We start from the raw sequence: 14,891 nt of genomic DNA on the forward strand, positions 1-14,891 counted from the left end.
CATAAATTCAATGGTTTCACGTTGTTCTATCAGCATATTTGTGTAATGTTTTTTATATTTCTCTTTAGCAAAATTCTAATGTTTTTTCAGGGTTGGTCTAAAAAGCAGGGTAGCCAATGGGGTAGCCAATTGGGCTAGGTTATGGGGTACCTCTTTTTGCCTAAACTTTTAAAATCTGAAACCTGTTTTCATGTGGAAATAACTATACAACATCTTGTTAATGATTCCATGTAATAAAATTTAAGATTCCTTTCGAACTTCAGCCACAATAGCCGTTTTTCCAAAGGTACTGAACTTTGTTACTTCTCAAAAGACCTGGCGCCATTTTGTCTTCCTTCTTGGCTTCGTTTGAAAATTTACAGACCCGAATAAAAAATATATACAAAACAGTTTTTAATATTTTAGATTTAGATTTTATTTATGTTTTTAATTGTTATTTCCGTGAAGCTTTAATTCGATGATAATAGCTTTGGAATCGCCTTTGGGCCATATGATCTCTAATCTTGTCATATCTTGACAATCCTTTGTTATTGAATCTATTGTTTAATTTATATCATGTTTAGATGTTTCAAACAATTAATTCCTTTCAAAACTTTCTCCTCAAAATGTTTACACAAAGTATTAAGAACTTAGGAAGAAATTGCCAAACGAAATAAAAAGGTCGCACGACAAACACGTTTTCCATAAAGAAGATACGTAAGTCTTGTACGTTCCATCCTCTAAAATTCGTGGCTCAAAACCTGGTTTCGGCTTTGTTCAAAATTCTTAAATATGATTTTAAGGCCAAATATTTTCATCTTTGTCTTTTCATACCACATGTTAGCCCCTCCGAGCCGTTACATGACATAAAAGGACATGTAAGGAACGTTTGGGACCTTCTTCCTGACCATCTCCCAGAAGAAATAAGATCTAATTTTAAGGAAGGATTGGAGCTGGCACTTGGTGACAAAGACCAATACCGGGGCTCAAATTATCGCCTCTCGTGCATCTTGATTTACGAGATGATGAAAGATCGTGTTTCTCGTGAGTTTAAAGATCTGATGCACACCTTGATTGAGATCACTCGCCTCGCCTACCAGAAAGCGATTTCAAGATCGACGAAATCAGTTTTAAGGATGTTCAATATCACCTTCAAACACGCTATTCTTTGTCTACAGATTTTCGGTGAAAATCCTACGAAAAGTTTTACTTTGTGTTTTCTTCACTCGATCGTGACTCCCATGCCGGAAACTAATCGCTTGATTGCCCTTTCATCCCTTTATACCGAGAGCGAAGAACGGATTTTTGGTAACTGTCGAGCGATTGGAAAGCAGTGTTCACAACGAACACCTGATTCCGTCAGAGATGTCAGCATTGTTAGGTAAAATGCCTTTTGCTTTCTGATTAAGTCGAATTCACTCATTTCTTTCCAGAAAATTACATATTGCGTTACCCGGTCCACCCATTTTAGTTTTAATTTAAATTTGAGGTGAAATTGCTAACTGTATATTATATCAATTTTCTTTGCCAGTGATTGCAACGAAATTAATTCTGATATTTTTTTATTCTATACTTAAGATATCAAGCTGAATGGGAGTTTAAGATCAAGAATCGAATGCTGTCAAACATAACATCGATTGAGAGTGAAATTTCAAAAGCTGCCAAAACCTTGCGTAAGTTGTGTGAATTATGAATTTATAAATGATAACAGTCCTATACCTGTATAACAGTTTACTGGATGAAAATAGGCAGACAACATCCTGGCTATAAAGTGAAACAGGAATTTCTTCTATAGAAATCTTCAGGGGTCTAAAAGAAGTACCAAAATTATATTTCTTAAACGAAATTTATAAATTCTTGAAATCAAAAAGAGCGAAGTATGGTCTTCTGTCATTCACGCTAGTGGCATTTGACGCTGACTTGCCAGCTAGTTTTTACGATCAAGGTTAAGGTTTTAAGTTTTCAAGTTTTTTTTGGCCAAGAATGAGAACACGACTATCACTGTAGGAGAAGTCAGCAGCAAAGTGTTTAAGGGCTCATCTAAAACGAATTGCTGACTTCATCAACTGTGGGGAGGAGGTATGGTGGCATATGGAAAATAACAAAATAGTTTTCCACGATGGCGATGATGAGCCCAACGAGCGGCCAGAAGGACCACTTCTGAAAGATTATACCGAAATACAGTTGCACGAAGTATGTTACTTTTTCTTTCATTTGTTTCTGTTTAAATTATAAACCACCCATACCCGTAGAAATTTTTCTATGAAGATTACAGGGCTAAGGGTTGCTAAGCAAATTGCTATTTTGTTTGCTATTTGAGGGCTGAAACCTTAACTAGCAACTCAGTTGCTTATAAAAAATGTGTTATTTATCTGTAACTCTTTTATTTTATTTTAACAGATTTATGAACCGTTGGAAGCTTGTTGGAAAGAGTGTGTTGATAAGGGATTTGCAACAAAGTTATTGCAAGAAGAATGTAATAATAAGTTTATATTATGCTTTTTGATATTATCCTTTTCTTTTTTAACATAGATTTCGATAAAAAGTGTATTTTTGTGGGATTTCATTAGAATTATATATGCCACGCTATTTCTTTTATAAGAATATCTTCTATAAGAATTTAATTCAAGATTTAAGATTTAGAATGGATTTATTGCATAAGAGAAAAGAAAAACAGTATATGAGCAATGCCTATCCTCGACGAATAGATTATAAAGCTTGTAATGTAAATCAATTTACATCAATTTTAGGGAATGAAGATGATATTGAAAGTGGTGGAAGTGATGATCAATTGGGACTTATCGAAACCGAGGGTAATAATTATTCATTCAAATTTTCTAAAAACTTATTAAGATTAAAGCTGTTATTTGCAACATAACGATTTTTCAGAGTTTTATACCTCCTTAAGGATTCTTTAAAGATTCTTTATAATTTGTAAGATCTGCAGGTCCCTTTAGAGTTATAATAAAGAATCCTATATAAAAGATCGCCAGGGATTTTTTAGAAGGATTTAAGGATCTTAAGGATTCTTTAAATATTCTTTAAACTTTGTTAAGATTTTTAAGGGGTTCTTTAACGATATCTTCATATTTCTGTAAATATTTGATTCACTAAGAAAATCTCTACCGTTATTTAAAAAAGGCTCTAATTTAATCTTAAAAGTTTTTTTTAAGATTCCAAAACGTTAAAGATCTAAAAAAAAACACACCTGTATCACTGACCCGGTGGCAATTTTATAGCCAGTAGGGATAAAAAAATCCCTTCAATTTAGGATATTTATTTCCATTGTTTGCAATCCAAAAAATCTAGTGGGGACGGAAAATACAGATCAAAATTTTACACTGGGAAAAATTTGAGGAGTTTTCCTCCACCGGAAACAAATTTTTGGCTTATTTTTCCAATGGGGCGGGGGTCTCACCGGGTCTGTGACACAGGGGTGTAAGAAGCTTTGAAAGATTTGAAAAAGACCTGAAAAATATTTTCAGGGAAAATCTTTAAAAATGGGTTATAATCTTTAAAATAATCTGTAAATTTTCTTTGAAGATCTTCATTTTAAAAGATCTTTCAAGAAACTTTAAAGATCTTTTTCAAGATTTTTGACCAGGGAAGAAAATGAAATTATTTTCACTTTCAATTTTTATCACAATAGACCCAGAGGATGGAATAGAAATTGAAATGGTTGAACATTATGAAAAAGAAGAACAACCACAAGTACGTCAACAACCGAATGCCTCAAGTAAGTATTTGTTAAAGGGGCCCCTCGCTTGTTTGTGATCTTTATGAAATCAAATTATATTGGTGGGGGTGGTCCTCTAACAGCATATTCAAAGAACATAAAACTTACTGCTAGTTCCTGTAGAGATATCGAAAAATTCCTCTGAAAACAGTATGGCGTCTCCGTCTGACTGAAAGCAACACAACCAGGGCTCATTGGGAGTTCTGAAGCCGATATCGATTCTCCATAAACCCGCAACTCGACTCCAAGCAAAGGGTTTTTCTTAGGAGAAGAGCGCGGATTCTAGACTGTTCGAACCAGAGCTGGCCTCTACACTCGTCCTCTAATTTTCCGGTACATTTGTGTCGACAACTTGGTGTGACAAGAGCGCGAGAATATACGAAGGCCTTCAGAAGCCATTTGAAATTTCTGGAAGTTGAGTGAACATCAAAATTTATAATTTGTAATTATGGAGCGAAGAAAGAGTTTTGCGTGCTAATACTTTGGGAAGTTGCTTTTCATATGATTATGAAGTGAGTGTCTTGTTATCATTTTTAAGCGAGGGGTCCCTTTAACCGATCACTTGCGCTGTCCAAGAGGCTATGCAATAGTTTTTTTTCGAAGGAATGCTTGGTCTTTTTTTCCTCGTTATTTCACGATAAAACCAACTATTATCGGTCTTTCTATGGAGTTGGGTTAACAAAAGTAATACTAAGTAACAAGTTTTCTCAGTAAAGCACTCACTGATCAGTTAGTATTGTTTTATTTCAAAGTGTTAAAGAGATGCAAATATTACTTTTTCTACAATCTGACTTCGTTATCCACAACAAGCTTCGAAATTTTGAATTAGTTTTTAGGGCTACATTACACCCCTGCCTCTGTAACCCAGTGGGTATCAGAAAGCTAACTTAAATTCAAAAATTTCAAACCAGCTAGGTTACGTCAAACGATTAGGTTTTGGGCGAAAAAATTTGTTGTGTTTGTGACTGCAATTGGAACGGGTCCCAGTGGGTCGTCACACCCTCATTAGAAAAGTAAAGCATAGAATGATGAATTTATTTTAGGTGAACCAGATCTTCCTTATCAGCTGACGTCAAAGGTTGGTAAATGCTTTTATCGTGTGATGGGGATGAGTGAGCAAGTCCGGCAGTTCGACAAGCACCACATGTTGTTTAAGCAATACAGGTACGAGACTATCTACAATCAGTGCCATAACATATTGGCACTTTTGGCTAATTTACCATTTTTCGAAAATTGAAGTTCGAGCGAGAATGTCAATTTCGGGCCTTCAACTTTGATTTCAACGATTATTTCGATCCAAGAGGGATTTATTGATTTCTAGGCTATATTTCAACCCCTACTGGACCACTTTTGAACTTTTGGATCCTCAGATCCTAAAGGTTCTTAAGTCTAGCGTTAATACTCTACCCTTTCGAACCTACTTTAGAGCACTTGCAAAACGATTGTGGTTTCAAAACACCCCGGTGGATTTCCTTTTTGTGCCAAGTATTTCGTCACCAATTGTAGGTGGAAATTTCGCGAACCACCAAAAAGGAGTTTGCGCTTACCTATGAGAATCCGATTTTTTGCCGCCGCTGTTTTAAATAATCAATGTTCGCGTTATCTATCCCAGTGCTTAGCTATTCGAATCCGACAGAAATGCACAACTTTGAAATATTGATTTTCTTGCCCTTCTTTTTCCAATGCCTAACTTTAGTCTGTTTCTTGAGAATTCTCAGGCTTGGCATATATGAAATTTGCAAGTTTTTCGATGAAATTTATATCACGGGCTCTTCTAAAAACATACGACATGTCATACAAACCTGGTTCCGAAAATATTTTTAAAGAAATAAGCTATACAATTTATGTTGCGTTTTTTTTGGCCCACTCGGTAATTCAAAATGCTGGTCGGTCAAATATGATATTCCGGCCCTTAAATTCTGTTACAATTATAAGGAAGTCTTACTTTTCTTACAGGTAAGATTCTTCAAAGAACATTTGCAGCAATATTATCAATTCTGTCAGCAGTCAAATAATCCAAATTTACAAAGATTCTACAAGCACCTTGGAGCAATGGGAGAAAGAATTCTTTTCCATCAATGCCCGTGAACCTGATTTTTCAGATATGCCTGTTGACATCAAAGACACCATGACGAGAAGGAATAATGCAAAATCACTGATAAACCAGTGGAATATTAACTAATCGTTTTTACTGTACTGTAGCGCATTTCAATTCAATCAATGTCAGTATGTTAGTTCTATTTTTCCCAGCGTTTTCAGTAATTTTATCCAATTCTTAACACAAAAGTCTATTATTTTTTACAGGCATTTCCATCATACTGAATTCTTTTGGTGTGCAATTATACCTGACTGTTATCGGTGACAAGAAAATTTGCGCGCACAGTGTTTTCCAGGCAAAGACCCCTCTTAAAATATTTTAAAATGTCAATACAGAAGGGGACGTTTCAAAATAAACCCCCGGATTAATGAAGGATTTCCTCTGATAATTTATCTTGCATAAATTAGCTCTCAACAAATAAATCTATTTTTCTCATTGCCAGATACAAAATGACCATTGTCTCAGAGGAAATCCCTTGACTATTTAAGATCACCACGCCCAATATTCACTCTATATACTATACGGCTAAGTCATGGAGAACAAGAATTTTACGCTTTTCCATCGAGATTCAAATGGCCTTCGCAAGGAATTCAATTTGCGAAAATGCCATGCTACGAAGTCAAGGCTGGCAATGATTTTCAAAGTAAGCATATCCTTCTTTTTAATGTGTTAACTAAGACTATAAATATGGTTTTTGCGAAATGGAGCCAAAAGTATGCGATAATAAAAACTATACTGATTTTGGGATTCACTATTTTGTTACATATTGCCAAAACTTTAAAATGTTTGTTTCCAAAAGGGTTGCTGGCTTTAAACATGCATGCTAAAAAGACACTATAATTGTCCAAATATGTTCTCTCGTTTTCAGCTCGAGCCAATCATCGTATTTCTTACTGAGGAATTTCATGGTCCAGCAGAATTTCCCGAGAATGATGGAACGTTCAACGTTCTAAACGATGCGATGGATGAAACATCCTTCCGGGTTCACGACGTTGAGTTAGGCCGAAATTCAAGTAACAGAGAACCTGTAGAAGAAGCTCCCAAGCCTGGTGCTTTTCGTCGCTTTCAATTGAATGGGTGAGTGATAATTTTCTTTTTGTAAGGTTTGGCGAGGATGCACGTAAATCCCATGTGTTTCCTGAATAAAGCGGCAATCCCCCCATGGGGGTACTAGGTTTGCGATCGAGGGGAGGGGTATCATAGTGTGCACCCCCCCCCCACTCTGCAGGGGGGGTTTGGATTTTTGGGTCCAAAACAGCCAGGTGGGAGTCTGAAATTTTGGACTTTCAGGTGGGGGAAATAGGTTGAGGTGGGACTAGAAATCTTTAGGTGGGACTCTTATGGAAATCTTGAAAGAAAAATTATTTTAAATTTTAGATTTTTACATATTTGTCTTTGAATCCTGTAATCTGTTTTTCATTGAAAATTCCCCTAACTTTTTATTGGAATTTTCATTCCAAACTGCCCGAAGTGCCAACTGTTTGCCAATCAAATATGCAAAAAAGTTGGCCTTCATAAGGCAAAAATTATGCTTTAAACGAGTCATTCGAAAGTTCGAAAGAGTCTGCAAAGCCAATTAAAATCATTCTATTCTTCATACACGTTAGTTGTATGATAATTAGAATTCATTGCATATTTGTTTTGATGTGGTATCATTTCAATCTTTACTATTACTTTTTGCTCTCTTCATTGATAAACTGGAGAAACCAAACCAAGCCAGCGTCTGTCTGTGTGTGGTTTAACTTCAAAAGAACCATTTTTTCCATTTCGTAACTTCTCTACCATCTTTGTTTTTATTTTGGAAATCCGAATCGTTTCCCGATTTTAGTTCGATTCATTTCCCGATTATAATTCGAATCTTTCGCGCCAAAAAAGGGGTACATATAGACAAAATAGAATGCTGTAGTTTTGCTTCTTTCTGAAATTACTGTTTAGTCTTTCTGAGCTTTCTTATAGAAAAAGGCTTGTGAAGAAAAAAGGTGAGAGCAATAAAATGAAGTATTGTTGAGTTTATCTTTTGTTTTTTCTAGAAAGAAAGAAAAATGTCAAGTGATAAAAAGACAGTAAAAAAAAGAGCATCTTGCTTCGGTTTTAACCGTGAAAACATGGTAGAATCACTAGCCAAAATTGAAAAACGTCGAATAATGTGGCGTAAAGTTGAGTCAAGAACTTTGGTTATGACAATCTTGATGCAAAAATTCAGTCACACGAGTGGCGTTGAAACGATTATCAAGCACCTTTGTCCTTGGGGAATGAAAGAGGCAATGACCTCACTGTTTACAGAGCCGCGTTGTCTCAACAAACAGGCTTTGCCGAACAAACTAAAAGAAGAACACCCCTTGCTAACATCAGACACGTATGATAAAACAGATTGGGGGATAACTGTTTCAAATGCAGGCCCCTTAAAACCAGAGAAATACTATCGACTTTATTGTAATCACTGCGAAAAGGAATTGTTGCCCGGATTATTGAATGAAAATGCTAAAGGACTTGGGGAAACGAAGAATCTAAATGGCTTAATTAACAATTGGGACATACTCAAAATCCCCAAGAAAAAGATTGATTATGTTGGATGTTTTCTCCCATGGAAGGAGGATATTCAAGCAGGACCAAACTCACGCAAATTCATACGGGACCCTTCAGAACATCCCAAAACAAGTCACATTTACACTTTTGATGAAAATTCCAGCAATACCAAGCTTAAGAGACAAGCAACTCTACCACAGATGACTAACAAACCACCACCTACAAAAGTCATTGTCCTTGATAAGGAAGAAGGTCCGTCCAAGCAATCAACAATTTCTGCTAAGACATCAAAAAAGCACTTGAAGCAAGGAACATTGGACAAAACCCTTGGTGTCATTCCTTTGAAGGGAAAAACCGAAAATTTGGCACATCTAAGGGCCAAAAGTTACTGTTTATCAATCGTTCACAAAGGAGTTGGCAAAGCAATATCTGAGAAGACTATTATTGATATGTATCAATCAGGTTATGAGGGACAACGTCTTTTTCGCTCCGAAGTTGAAAAGGAAATCTTAACAAAATACCCAGCTGCCGCTAAAGCCATCCCCTCAGTTGTCAAAGTCCAGCTCAATTCTCACAACATTGAGTCCGCAGAAAAAGCCATTCTTGAATCCTATAAACATGCTGATGAGAAATCTGTGTATCGTACACTTGAAACTTCTCCCTATTTTTCGCTGATGCATGACAGAATATCAAAATTTTCAGTGGAATATAACGGTGTGTATCTCAGAGGATTGGACGGAAATCACCACCCAATCAATGTCCCATATTGTCTGTCTAAAATGAAGGTACTTTATGTTTTCTTTGCACTATTTACAAATTTACTCTTTCTCAATAAAACACGTAAGTACATGCTTTGGTGTTTCTTTACAACCTTCCAAATTGTATTTTGACAGTCCATTCAAAATTTATGATATACATTGAATACATTGCATTGATACATGGTGAAATAGAGTAATCTTCTATCTTTGTTACTTTCAGGTTGGTGTGACTGGCTTTGATACAGCCGAAGAAATTATTTCGAACGTGGCAAAGATATCTGGAGAATCGAAAAATGCTCATGGAGAAATACTGAAAGCCTTTGAAGAAGAGAACAAGGGAAATCCAAACTACATTGCCCCTACCCCGCCACACTACTTCAAGATGGGCACCCTTTCGAGCTGTGAGTTCCAAACGAAATCAATCAATATTCAAGTTCACGACCGATTTCCTATTGGTAACATTGGTGATGGAGTGGCAGTTAACAACAAGGCAGCAAGGGTCTTGCGTCAACTCTATGGTTTCATGTCACCTGATTTTCGATGTACAGCCCATACTGCATCTGGCTCAATCAAAAGATTGGCCAATTCTAAAACAATGAATGTAAGTGAAGTAACCACCTGCTATGAGACACTTCGAACTGTTATCAAACATTTCGAAAGTAGTGTGAAGAATAAAGAATTGTTGGACGATGCAATGGCAATTCTTGAAATGACACCTCTCCACCTAATATCTTGGTGCCCCCTTGGTGCCAAACCCGAATGGCACACTTCCTGAAATCTTGTAATGTGTTCAATGACATGATTGCAGCAGTTTATGATACAATGTACACGAAAGGTATTAGAGTGGATGAAAGGGACTTACTATTCAGCCCTACGAATGTCTACATAGTCAAGCTTATGGCTGATCTTCAACCTATTTCCGACATAAACTTTCTTCGTGAAGCAGAAGCAGTTTCTGAGGTAGCTATTATGTAATTTTCATTGAAAGTTTTTCTTCATGTTTTTGCTTGTGGGAATATTCACGTCTAATCAACAGTCTGCACCTTTTGATAGAAATTCTGTTTTTTTATTCAATGGAGAAAAAAGTAATTTTAAAAATCATTGCTTTCTCTCTTTATAGGTCTACAACCTCTCGAACTCCTTTGCTGACAAGCTTGATGAACAGTTTTTGACACCTAAGGCTGACGATTTTCACAAAGGGCTGAAGTTTGCTAAGCCAATGGGAACTTGATCGGATCAACAAATTGTGGTGAAAACAAGCACACAATGATTTTAAATCACCCCCACAAGCGTTCTCGGGGCCTCACTGAGGATGAAAGGTTGGTAAAATTGAAAAATGATTTACTTAATGTCAAAGAGAGGATCAGAACCAACATTGTAGAAAATGTAAGATCATCACAGTGCGATAAAGAAACTTTCTACTATTCTTGGTCAGGCCTTGATCTTAAATTGAAATTGTCTACTGCACAAAGGAGAGAGCGATTGAATGATCTGGTCTCATGAAAAACGAGATTATTTTACATAGGTATCATATTTCTTCTGGCTCCATTTCAAAAAGATATAATGTATTATATTTTAGACACCTTTCTTCTAACAGTTCTTTGGTTTTGTTTCTAGTTTTTAGTCTTTTTTAGACTAATGAATCTTACTAAATAGTCCTTTCTTTGACCAAAATTAATTCAAAGAAATTGATAACAAAGCCCCTTTTTGGTTTCCACTCTGTAAATAGATAGTCTGGTGACCTTTATGTGTTTATGCAGTGTTTTTAAAAAGATGTTGATATTTGTTTATATTTATTATCACATAGTATATATATTCTTCTTCATCAGGTTATACCTGTCCTAATTTAGTATGAAAATAAATTTTGTTTTGCTTTAGATTTCTAATCGATCATGTTCTTAGTTAAGGTTCCCAGATGAAAATCTATTATTAAAAATGAAATACTTTACTTGGTAGGAAAAGATATTCTAATTTTTCTTTTAATTTCTGAATCATGACTGATATCAAGATTTCACTCCGAGCTCGTGACCCATGTACTACAAGTTCTAGATGACTAGAGCTAGATAACTCTAAGAAACTAGTTTAAACTGTAAGGTAGCTGGCACGTATGATCAATCTCTTTCATCAGTCTGAAACTAATAAATTACTAAACTTTGTTTTTGTTTCATTTTTTTTCTATAAAGTTTACCTTTATGATTTTAAGAATTCTTTAAAAATATTCCAAAGCATATATAGGTTTTAATATTTTTGTTGAGTTTTTGATTCTTGTTAACCTTAGGTTACAAGACTTGAAGGATTGATAAAGAACTCTGCATTAAAAACTTAAATTCATATCACAGTTTGTTGTTGTTGAATTGAATTGCTTTACATTTCCTATCCGTGAACAAGTAAAAATTGAAGGGGAGGTCAGCACATCGAAATTTGGTAATTAAAAAATTTTTATTAAATAAAATCCCTATTTTAGATGGGACTTGGAAAGTAAACTATCAGGTGGGAGTTTCTCAAGTAATGGGACCTGAAATTTTAGGTGGGACCTTGACCCCCCTGCACACTATGGGTATGTGCTAAATAGAGGGGGTTGTACTTTTACGGTGTGACAGGATTGGCCCTTTTTAGTACGGTATTACGGGATTTGACGAAAAAATAGACTGGAAAACGGTATTTTAAAATCAGACGGTGACGGTATTTGGCCTTATTTTTTGTTATCATGCCGGCATTTGAACCTGCACAAACTTACAAACCGGTGTTATTATTTTTTTTAATTTTTGGGATTCCGGGATTTAGCAGAGATTTTGACGGGAAAACGGTATTTCGAACCCCTTCAAACCCCCCTCTCTTAATATTCAAAATTAACCCTTAGAGAAAAAATTAGATATTTTTGTGACCCTTTGAGAGATTTTTGCCAAAATTCTGGGCGAATTTCGCTAAATCTTGAAGGATTTTATCCAAATTTCGGTCAAAATTTCCAAAACTCGTGACCTTTTGAGAAGGTTTGGAAAAGTTAGGGTAGTTTTATGTTATATTATATTAGATCAAAGAATGATTTTTTAAAATTATAGTTTATACCATCTTGGAGTATTTATCCTTTTTCGACAAACCCCTTCAATTTTGAATAATTTGAGAAACGCGAAAGCAAAGGAGGAAACTTTCCCAGGTAGACACTTCTATGTAATGTTGCTAATTCAAGTTACGAAATTTTGTTGTAAGAACTTTCACGGTGATTCTTTAAAATTTATAAAGTTATTGCTAAATCAGCAGCAAATCCAAGCAAAAAATTGTTTGAGAAAACTTGGAGTTTTAATTTCTTACCTGGCAAAAAGATTCGTGAGAAAGGATCAAAGTTTCTGCCTTTAATTTAGTTTAGGGCACAACTAATTACTAACTACTATTTTTTTCAGCGCATCACGTTCAGGTCCAACAGCAAAAAGAGTTGTCCATTTTTTGAAAATTACATTGGCGACGTATCGACACGGAAAAATTGGTAAGAGTGCTGCAAATTGAGATGTTTTATATTAATTTACAACAGTATTTATTTATTTTCCCTTTACCTTTCTTCTTTGAAAGAAAATTTAGCTTTTCTTAAAATTAAAGCAAACGAAAAAGGTTGGCTACTGCTTATAATATAATTTCAGCCTGCTAACCGTACTGGGAAGTTGTTCAGGGGGCGTGAACCTTGATTTTCTTGTTGTCCAGTCCACTTGTTCAATAAATTTCGCATTCCAAAGATAAAGATGTCTACCCTGTCATAATATGAGATGATAATGGTATTCAAATTTTAATGATGAATTTGCATTGCTCCAAGTTATGTTAACATTCAGCCTAACTTTTGCAGAATTTAACTTATATCGATTTCGAAATGTTTTTTCATAGATTTGCACTTGCGACAAAAAGTCCTGACAATAACAGAACAAAATGCAAATGTAGATGCTTTGACCATCAAAGTCCGTGAGGCATTCGGAGATGAGAACTTGATTCTCGTGCAGGCCAATGGATTGCGCTTCGAGCCATCCGAAGCGACTAGTGGTAAGAAGTTAAAAATAAAATATGTTGTAACATTACAGAACTTGAATCTAAATACTATTTTGAGTTTATGGAAAATATATTTACTAGTGGAATACAATCTTTCAAAGGAAATTCACTGACAAATTTGGTTGAAATATACAATAACTCCTAACACTTTCAAAAAGCATGCAAAATTACATCAATTGTTGGGGAACATTCGAACATTGAATTTAAGCTACAAAATCTCCCAGAATCAAGCTCCAAAATGATGATTATTCTTTAAGTGAAGTTTCTTATAGGAAGCATAGGCCTGTGAATCAGACTGGTTGATATTGCGGGTCACAATATGGGTTAATAGATTCAGAAATTTATTTTCTTGTCCGACGAATTAGACGTTCATTAAAAAAGCGTTTTTAGCCGACGAAGTTTAGAATTAATCATATTTTGCTGTTGTTCTAAACAATGGTAGAGGGTCATCGATTTCAAGTGAAATATTTATTTTTCAGAGTTGTAATATTGGAAAATAAGTTCTCGCAAAGTATTTGCCATTCCAGAAAGAGAATTCCACCAAAACATGCCGTCTTCTTCAAGCAGACCGACAACATCGAAAAAAAGAAGATCCAACATAGATACAGGTGAATTGGCTGGTAAGTTGAGTTTATTACTCTTATTGTTAGGAATACTCCAATTATTTTTATTTAATCGCATCAACTACAATGTAAACACCGTAAAATTTCCTGCGAATTTCTTTGATAATTTGAACAATCTACTTCTTCTACTGGCATATGATGATAACTTTTCTGACAGTTTCTGACAGTTTATGAATGATATCTGATCTATTGTCTATATGAGTTTATTAACAGTTTTACAAGGGTGTACAAGGATGCGCGTAATGAACAATACAACATCGTTTTACATCTTATTACAGATCTATTTGGAGAAAGATTGGCGAAGTTAGAATCTTTAAACGTTTCACCAAGTACAACATCAACATCGAATTCAGCTGCAGCTATCAATGCTTTCAATGATGCAGTCAATGACGCTTTCCACTGCGTTATTTGTGCAGATCTGTCCAAGCCACCAGTATCGTTATCTTCGTGTTGTATGAGAATTGTCGGGTGTGCGGCGTGTGTGGAACGTTGGCATGTGAATCATGCAAACTGCCCACACTGTGGTGTCAACGATTGCACCATTACAAGTCTACATTGCTTCGCCACTATGTTGGAAAAACTCGTGAACTTTAAATTTAAACGACATTGAACTTGACACATTTGGGACAATGCCTGATTTTGCTTTCCTCTTGTATTTTTATTTTGTTATTTTTCTACATGAAAAACTATAACCAAGAAAGTTTCTTGCTATATAATCTACTCTTCTTATAATAATAATTTGTTTGTTATTTTCACTTTTCAAGCTATCAGAGAAAATCCCATAACAAAGTCAAGGGAAACCCATTTTGAAAAACAAACGCCGGACCACAATTATTTACTATAGAGATTAAGTTAATTCAAGGAATCTTTCGAGAAGTACGGTCCTGCTTTTTATTAGATTTCGATGTTGGTACTTTATTACACTTTCAGTTTGTCGGTTTGTCATGAGTAAAATGAAATTATGATATTAGTTGGAAAATAGTATTTTTACAACATCAGAATACTATAAAATATTTCATATTGCTTGATCATACATTGATTTCTGAATTTTATCATAGCTTTCACTTCGACTGTAGGTATCAATATAGGATCAACTTTCCAATCGGTTTTTTGGTGCTTCAAGAAAACTTCAATCAGCGCTG

The 14,891-nt window shown here is 35.2% G+C and overlaps 1 long non-coding RNA gene across 1 annotated transcript; it reads left to right on the top strand.

Moving 5' to 3' along the window:
- Positions 1-12,499: 12,499 nt before the first annotated feature.
- LOC136797782 (uncharacterized) lies at positions 12,500-14,466 on the top strand. The gene is made up of 4 exons (XR_010845300.1): positions 12,500-12,578; positions 12,968-13,120; positions 13,606-13,746; positions 14,028-14,466. It is a non-coding gene; the product is annotated as an uncharacterized lncRNA (long non-coding RNA).
- Positions 14,467-14,891: the final 425 nt, after the last annotated feature.

Source organism: Clytia hemisphaerica, unplaced genomic scaffold (assembly GCF_902728285.1).
Source record: "Clytia hemisphaerica strain Z4C2 unplaced genomic scaffold, Clytia hemisphaerica genome assembly, whole genome shotgun sequence".
NCBI classification, from domain to species: Eukaryota; Metazoa; Cnidaria; class Hydrozoa; order Leptothecata; family Clytiidae; genus Clytia; species Clytia hemisphaerica.